The sequence below is a fragment of the Oncorhynchus mykiss genome, chromosome 16 (genome assembly GCF_057628025.1).
Source record: "Oncorhynchus mykiss isolate SJ-2025 chromosome 16, ASM5762802v1, whole genome shotgun sequence".
Lineage (NCBI taxonomy): Eukaryota > Metazoa > Chordata > Actinopteri > Salmoniformes > Salmonidae > Oncorhynchus > Oncorhynchus mykiss.
The window spans coordinates 1,539,231-1,546,702 of record NC_143037.1 but is presented as its reverse complement, the minus strand read 5'-3'; positions in this window follow the sequence as shown (position 1 = coordinate 1,546,702).

Sequence of the window (7,472 nt, the reverse complement as noted above, 5' to 3'; positions counted from 1 at the left end):
CAAATCTAAATATATTTTAGATTCTTCAAAGTAGCCACCCTTTGCCTTGATGTCAGCTTTGCACATTCTTGGCATTCTCTCAACCAGCTTCACCTGGAATGCTTTCCCAACAGTCTTGAAGGAACTCCCACATATGCTGAGCACTTCTTGGCTGCTTTTCCTTCAATCTGGGGTCCAACTCATCCCAAAAAATCTCAATTGGGTTGAGGTCGGGTGATTGTGGAGGCCAGGTCATCTGATGCAGCACTCCATCACTCTCCTTCTTGGTAAAATAGCCCTTACACAGCATGGAGGTGTGTTGGGTCATTGTCCTGTTGAAAAACAAATGATAGTAATGATAGTCCCACTAAGCCCAAACCAAATGGGATGGCGTATTGCTGCAGAATGCTGTGGTAACAATGCTGGTTGTGTGCCTTGAATTTTAAATAAATCACAGACAGTGTCACCAGCAAAGCACCCCCACACCATCACACCTCTTCCTCCATGTTTCACGCTGGGCACCACACATGTGGAGATCATCCGTTCACCTACTCTGCATCTCACAAAGACACGGCCGTTGGAACCAAATATCTAACATTTGGACTCATCAGACCAAAGGACAGATTTCCACAGGTCTAATGTCCATTACTCATGTTTCTTGGCCCAAGCAAGTCTCTTCTTCTTATTGGTGTCCTTTAGTAGTGGTTTCTTTGCAGCAATTTGACCATGAAGGCCTGATTCACACAGTCTCCTCTGAACAGATGATGTTGAGATGTCTCTGTTACTTGAACTCTGAGGCATTTATTTGGGCTGCAATCATTTATTTTATTTATTTCACCTTTATTTAACCAGGTAGGCAAGTTGAGAACAAGTTCTCATTTACAGGTGCAGTTAATTCTAATGAACTTACCTCTGCAGCAGAGGTAACTCTGGGTCTTCCTTTCCTGTGGTGGTCCTCATGAGAGTTTCATCATAGTGCTTGATGGTTTTTGTGACTGCACTTGAAGTAACGTTCAAGGTTATTGAAATTTTACACATTGACTGACCTTCATGTCTTAAAGTAATGATGGGCTGTCGTTTCACTTTGCTTATTTAAGCTGTTCTTGCCATAATATGGACTTGGTCTTTTACCAAATAGGGCTATCTTCTGTATACCACCCCTACCTTGTCACAACACAACTGATTGGCTCAAACACATTAAGAAGGAAAGACATTCCACAAATTAACAAGGCACACCTGTTAATTGAAATGCATTCCAAGTGACTACCTCATGAAGCTGGTTGAGAGAATGCCAAGAGTGTGCAAAGCTGTCATCAAGGCAAAGGGTGGCTACTTTGAAAAATCTCAAATATAAAATATATTTTGATTTGTTTAACACTTTTTTTGGTTACTACCCTCGTAAAACTGACCGTCCAACCGATCCTCGACGATGTCATCTATAAAATAGCCTCCATCACTCTACTAAACAAATTGGATGCAGTTTATCACAGTGCCATCCATTTGTCACCAAAGCCCCATATATTACCCACCACTGCGACCTGTACGCTCTCGTTGGGTGGCCATCGCTTCATATTCGTTGCCAAACACACTGGCTCCAGGTCATCTACAAGTCTCTGCTAGGTAAAGTCCCCCCTTATCTCAGCTCACTGGTCACCATCGCAGCACCCTCCCGTAGCACGCGCTCCAGCAGGTATATCTCTCTGGTCACCCCCAAAGCCAATTCCTCCTTTGGCCGCCTCGCCTTCCAGTTCTCTGCTGCCAATGACTGGAATGAACTGCAAAGATCTCTGAAGCTGGAGATTCTTAGCTACCTCACTAGCTTTAAGCACCAGCTGTCAGAGCAGCTCACAGATCACTGCACCTGTACATAGCTCATCTGTAAATAGCCCATCCAACTACCTCATCCCCATACTGTATTTATTTATTTATCTTGCTCCTTTGCACCCCAGTATCTCTACTTGCACATTTATCTTCTGTACATCCTACCATTCCAGTGTTTAATTGCTATATTGTAATTATTTCGCCACCACGGCCTATTTATTTCCTTATCTCTCTTATCCTACCTCATTTGCAAATACTGTATATATATTTTTATACTGTATTGTATGTTTTGTTTATTCCATGTGTAACTCTGTGTTGTCTGTTCACACTGCTTTGCTTTATCTTGGCCAGGTCGCAGTTGCAAATGAGAACTTGTTCTCAACTAGCCTACCTGGTTAAATAAAGGTGAAATATATATATTTTTGTAAACAATGATTCCCTATTTCATAGTTGTGATGTCTTCACTATTCAACAACGTAGAAAATAGTAAAAACAATAATAATAATAATAAAGAAACCCTTGAATGAGTAGGTGTGTCCAGACTTTTGACTGGTACTGTGCATGAATTGAAATACTACAAAAGATGATAGAAAAAGGGACCACAAGCCACTTGGGTTGCCATTTCATTTAATTCATGTTGATCCAGCTACGGGGTAAATACAAAGCCTGCAATTAATTTCTACATTTTATTTTTAAAATAAGTAATTCCATTGATTTGCACAGCTGCGCGTCTAAAGCAACCAAACCTCTACACAATATGTGCATTAAGTAAAGCACCCATAATCTATACATTGTTGGATCCCAAATGGCACTCCATTCCCTTTATAGTCCTCTGCTTTTGACCAGGGCCCATAGGGCATTACATAGGGCTCTGGTCTAAAGTAGTGCACTATTTTGACCAGGGCCCATAGGGAATAAGGTGCCATATGGAACAAAGACATTAAAATAGGCAATATTTCTCATCATAAGATTCTTCAGTCAGAAATAAATTTGTGCAAAGTTAATGTTTGAGACATGAAATCCATGGATATGTCCCAAATGGCACCCGATTCCCTTAATAGTGCACTATTTTGACCAGGACACATGGGGCATTACATAGGGCTCTGGTCTAAAGTAGTGCACTATTTTGACCAGGACACTTAGGGCATTACATAGGGCTCTGGTCTAAAGTAGTGCACTATGTAGGGAATATGGTGCCATAGGGCTCTGGTCTAAAGTAGTGCACTAGTTTGACCAGGACCCATAGGGCATTACATAGGGCTCTGGTCTAAAGTAGTGCACTATTTTGACCAGGACACATAGGGCATTACATAGGGCTCTGGTCTAAAGTAGTGCACTATATAGGGAATAGGGTGCCATTTGGGATGTAGCCCATGTTTCATGTTCAGATTTGGCACCACCCTTTAACTGAGGTCTGTTGGATTTGAGACCCTGAAGAGTTCACACAAACACAAACGGAAGTCTGAGTTAAGTCCAATATCTGGTTTCAGTGACTGTTCTAGGACAGTTCAAGGAATTGTGTAGCTTGGGTATCAAAGAGTGGCAGGATGGCACAAACAGACTGGTACGCAGGCTAGGAAAGATGCATGATACCTAATGAGGAACCACTAGGCTACTACTGTACCAAGTACCAAGAACAACGACAACAACAAAAGACAGGGTTGCAAAATTCTGGTAACTTTCCAAAAATTCCCAGATTTTCCTGAAATCCTTGTGAAGTCTGTATTTGCTGCGTATTCCCTCCTACTTTTGTACATTTTACAACGGTACTTCTGGAAAACGTGAGAATTATGAAAAAAGTTATTTGAATTTTGCAAGCCTAAACAAAACCATTTTAATTTGATTCTTTACAGAATGTAAAGTGTTTGAAGCAGATTAAACCTTTTTACAGAATGTAAAGTGTTTGAAGCAGATGAAACCTTTTTACAGAATGTAAAGTGTTTGAAGCAGATGAAACCTTTTTACAGAATGTAAAGTGTTTGAAGCAGATGAAACCTTTTTACAGAATGTAAAGTGTTTGAAGCAGATTAAACCTTTTTACAGAATGTAAAGTGTTTGAAGCAGATAACCTTTTTTACAGAATGTAAAGTGTTTGAAGCAGATGAAACCTTTTTACAGAATGTAAAGTGTTTGAAGCAGATGAAACCTTTTTACAGAATGTAAAGTGTTTGAAGCAGATGAAACCTTTTTACAGAATGTAAAGTGTTTGAAGCAGATAACCTTTTTTACAGAATGTGAAGTGTTTGAAGCAGATGAAACCTTTTTACAGAATGTAAAGTGTTTGAAGCAGATAACCTTTTTTACAGAATGTAAAGTGTTTGAAGCAGATGAAACCTGAAGCATAAAAAGGGATCATATAACATGTAAACAGACCCTTATATTAGTTTTTGTTAAAAAAATACTCAGGAGTATCAATCACACATTTTATAAATGGTTTAAACCTAAGCATCATACAATCTCAAATCAGTAGCACTACACACCATGGTGTTGTCATCGTCAGTGCTGTGCCACAGATATATTACAATAATAATAATAATAATAAATACAACTAATAATACCAATAATATTTTTTGTATTTGTTTTTGAAAAAATGTGCTAAATAGATATCTACCACCACGAACAGGAAACACTTTGACACCTTGTGTTTTTTGAAAACAAAATAAAAGCCTTTGGGTTGCCAGTGTCGTAGAGAATAGGCCTCCGACATCCACTGATGACCCACACACTGACTGTACACTCTGCACACATTCCCTATATAGTGCCCTTATTTTGACCAGAGCCCTGGTCTAAAGTAGTGCACTAATATAGGAAATAGGGGGCCATTTCGGACGCACCCTCTAAAACACTTTGAACCCTGTCGGCAAAAGAGGAGACTGTAAGACATTTCCGGTAACCTTCCCAAAATTCCCAGGTTTTTCCCAGAAATCCCAGTTGGAAGAAATCAGCAGGAAATCTGGAATCCTGGCGAAGTTTCCGTAATTGACCAATCCTAGACCTGGATGGAGCATAGAGAGAAACATGCAGGCCTTGGGTTGGTTGGCTGTAAGGTATAAAAACTTGCCATTCAACCATTCACTCAGGACACAACAGGCAACAAATAGATAGGAAAAAGAAACAGGCTCAGGAAACAAATGAAGCGGTTTTTATAATAAAACGAAGGAATAAGAAACATAGAAAAGTTATGTCAAAAATAGTAAAGGTCAATATTATCAGACAGATTTGGGCAAAATGTTTATGTTCTGCAGTTAAAGCAGGATAGACTGGTTTGGCATCAGATTGATGTAGGATCGATTAAAAAGGACCTAGTACTGAGCCCTGGGGGACACCAGTAATGAGACATTAAAGAGGACCTAGTACTGAGCCCTGGGGGACACCAGTAATGAGACATTAAAGAGGACCTAGTACTGAGCCCTGGGGGACACCAGTAGTGAGATATTAGAGGACCTAGTACATAGTCCTGGGGGACACCAGTAATGAGACATTAAAGAGGACCTAGTACTGAGCCCTGGGGGACACCAGTAGTGAGATATTAGAGGACCTAGTACTGAGCCCTGGGGGACACCAGTAGTGAGATATTAGAGGACCTAGTACAGAGCCCTGGGGGACACCAGTAGTAAGATATTAGAGGACCTAGTACATAGTCCTGGGGGACACCAGTAATGAGACATTAAAGAGGACCTAGTACTGAGCCCTGGGGGACACCAGTAATGAGACATTAAAGAGGACCTAGTACTGAGCCCTGGGGGACACCAGTAATGAGACATTAAAGAGGACCTAGTACTGAGCCCTGGGGGACACCAGTAGTGAGATATTAGAGGACCTAGTACATAGTCCTGGGGGACACCAGTAGTAAGATCCTATATGATGAGGAGTAAGTAAGGGTGAGATGTAATATGTATATAGTATAATAACTGTATCCTGTGTAATGTCTTTAAAACGTGTCTTAATTTTTAGTTGCCTGGTTAGAATTACTGCTCGTTGGATGTTACACCTGAGTCTAACCATACATAGTGAACCGGGGCTCAGGTGTGTATGAGAGGGGTTGGCCCAGAGTTGACAGCTGTCCATAGTGAACTCTATAGAGAAACAACTATTCCATCTATTCTATCCATTTCAGACAGAAGACGTGGTATATTGCCTGTAAAAAAGAAAAGGTAATGTTTATATGAGCCCCTTATTGACCACTTTCCTTCAGGTACACCCCTTTAATACAGATCAGTGGGTAACTGGCAAACTGGGAGGGGTGGGCAGTTGTTAAACCATGGGGGCTGGTTGCTTTTCAAGTTAGGGAGGTGTTAAACAATGGAAGTGTTAATGAATTTACCTACAAAAAAAGCAGAGAAGCATTCGCACAGACCTGATACCTGCATGTTGGTTACAGGGTCTGTGAAAATGCAGGAATCGCAACTAGGTCTTTAGGTGGGTTTTATTTCTCCTTGTTTTTTTTTACCCACTACCCCTTTCAGATATACAAAAGAGCTGGTATAAAAAGCTGTTAAAATAGGGGGATTTGTCTGTATATGAAAGGGATGTGTGGTACACTATATCAACAGATGGGACTCAAGCACAGGGTTCCTGTAGCCCGAAAACAGAATAAATATGCAGACGCGTTCACAACATCCACACTTTTCCTAAATGTCAAAGCACACACTTGTTTAGAGTATTGAGTATGTATTCAGAAAATAGTAAAATAGAACAGAGTGTTGAGAGAAAGATAATATGGCAAAAGGTTATAAACCTGTCTGACTTTAATCAACCTGTCAAATGGCAGGATGTTTAATACGGTAAACGGTAGTTAGATTGGTAGGTGGGGGGGGGGGGAACGGTAGTTAGATTGGTAGGTGGGGGGGGGGGGGAACGGTAGTTAGATTGGTAGGTGGGGGGGGGGGAAACGGTAGTTAGATTGGTAGGTGGGGGGGGGGGGGAACGGTAGTTAGATTGGTAGGTGGGGGGGGGGGAAACGGTAGTTAGATTGGTAGGTGGGGGGGGGGGGGAACGGTAGTTAGATTGGTAGGTGGGGGGGGGGGAAACGGTAGTTAGATTGGTAGGTGGGGGGGGGGGGGAACGGTAGTTAGATTGGTAGGTGGGGGGGGGGGAAACGGTAGTTAGATTGGTAGGTGGGGGGGGGAAACGGTAGTTAGATTGGTAGGTGGGGGGGGGGGGACGGTAGTTAGATTGGTAGGTGGGGGGGGAAACGGTAGTTAGATTGGTAGGTGGGGGGGGGGACGGTAGTTAGATTGGTAGGTGGGGGGGGGGACGGTAGTTAGATTGGTAGGTGGGGGGGGGGGGGAACGGTAGTTAGATTGGTAGGTGGGGGGGGGGGGGGAACGGTAGTTAGATTGGTAGGTGGGGGGGGGGAAACGGTAGTTAGATTGGTAGGTGGGGGGGGGAAACGGTAGTTAGATTGGTAGGTGGGGGGGGGGGGGCGGTAGTTAGATTGGTAGGTGGGGGGGGGAAACGGTAGTTAGATTGGTAGGTGGGGGGGGGGACGGTAGTTAGATTGGTAGGTGGGGGGGGGAACGGTAGTTAGATTGGTAGGTGGGGGGGGGGAAACGGTAGTTAGATTGGTAGGTGGGGGGGTAAACGGTAGTTAGATTGGTAGGTGGGGGGAAACTGTAGTTAGATTGGTAGGTGGGGGGGGGAAACGGTAGTTAGATTGGTAGGTGGGGGGG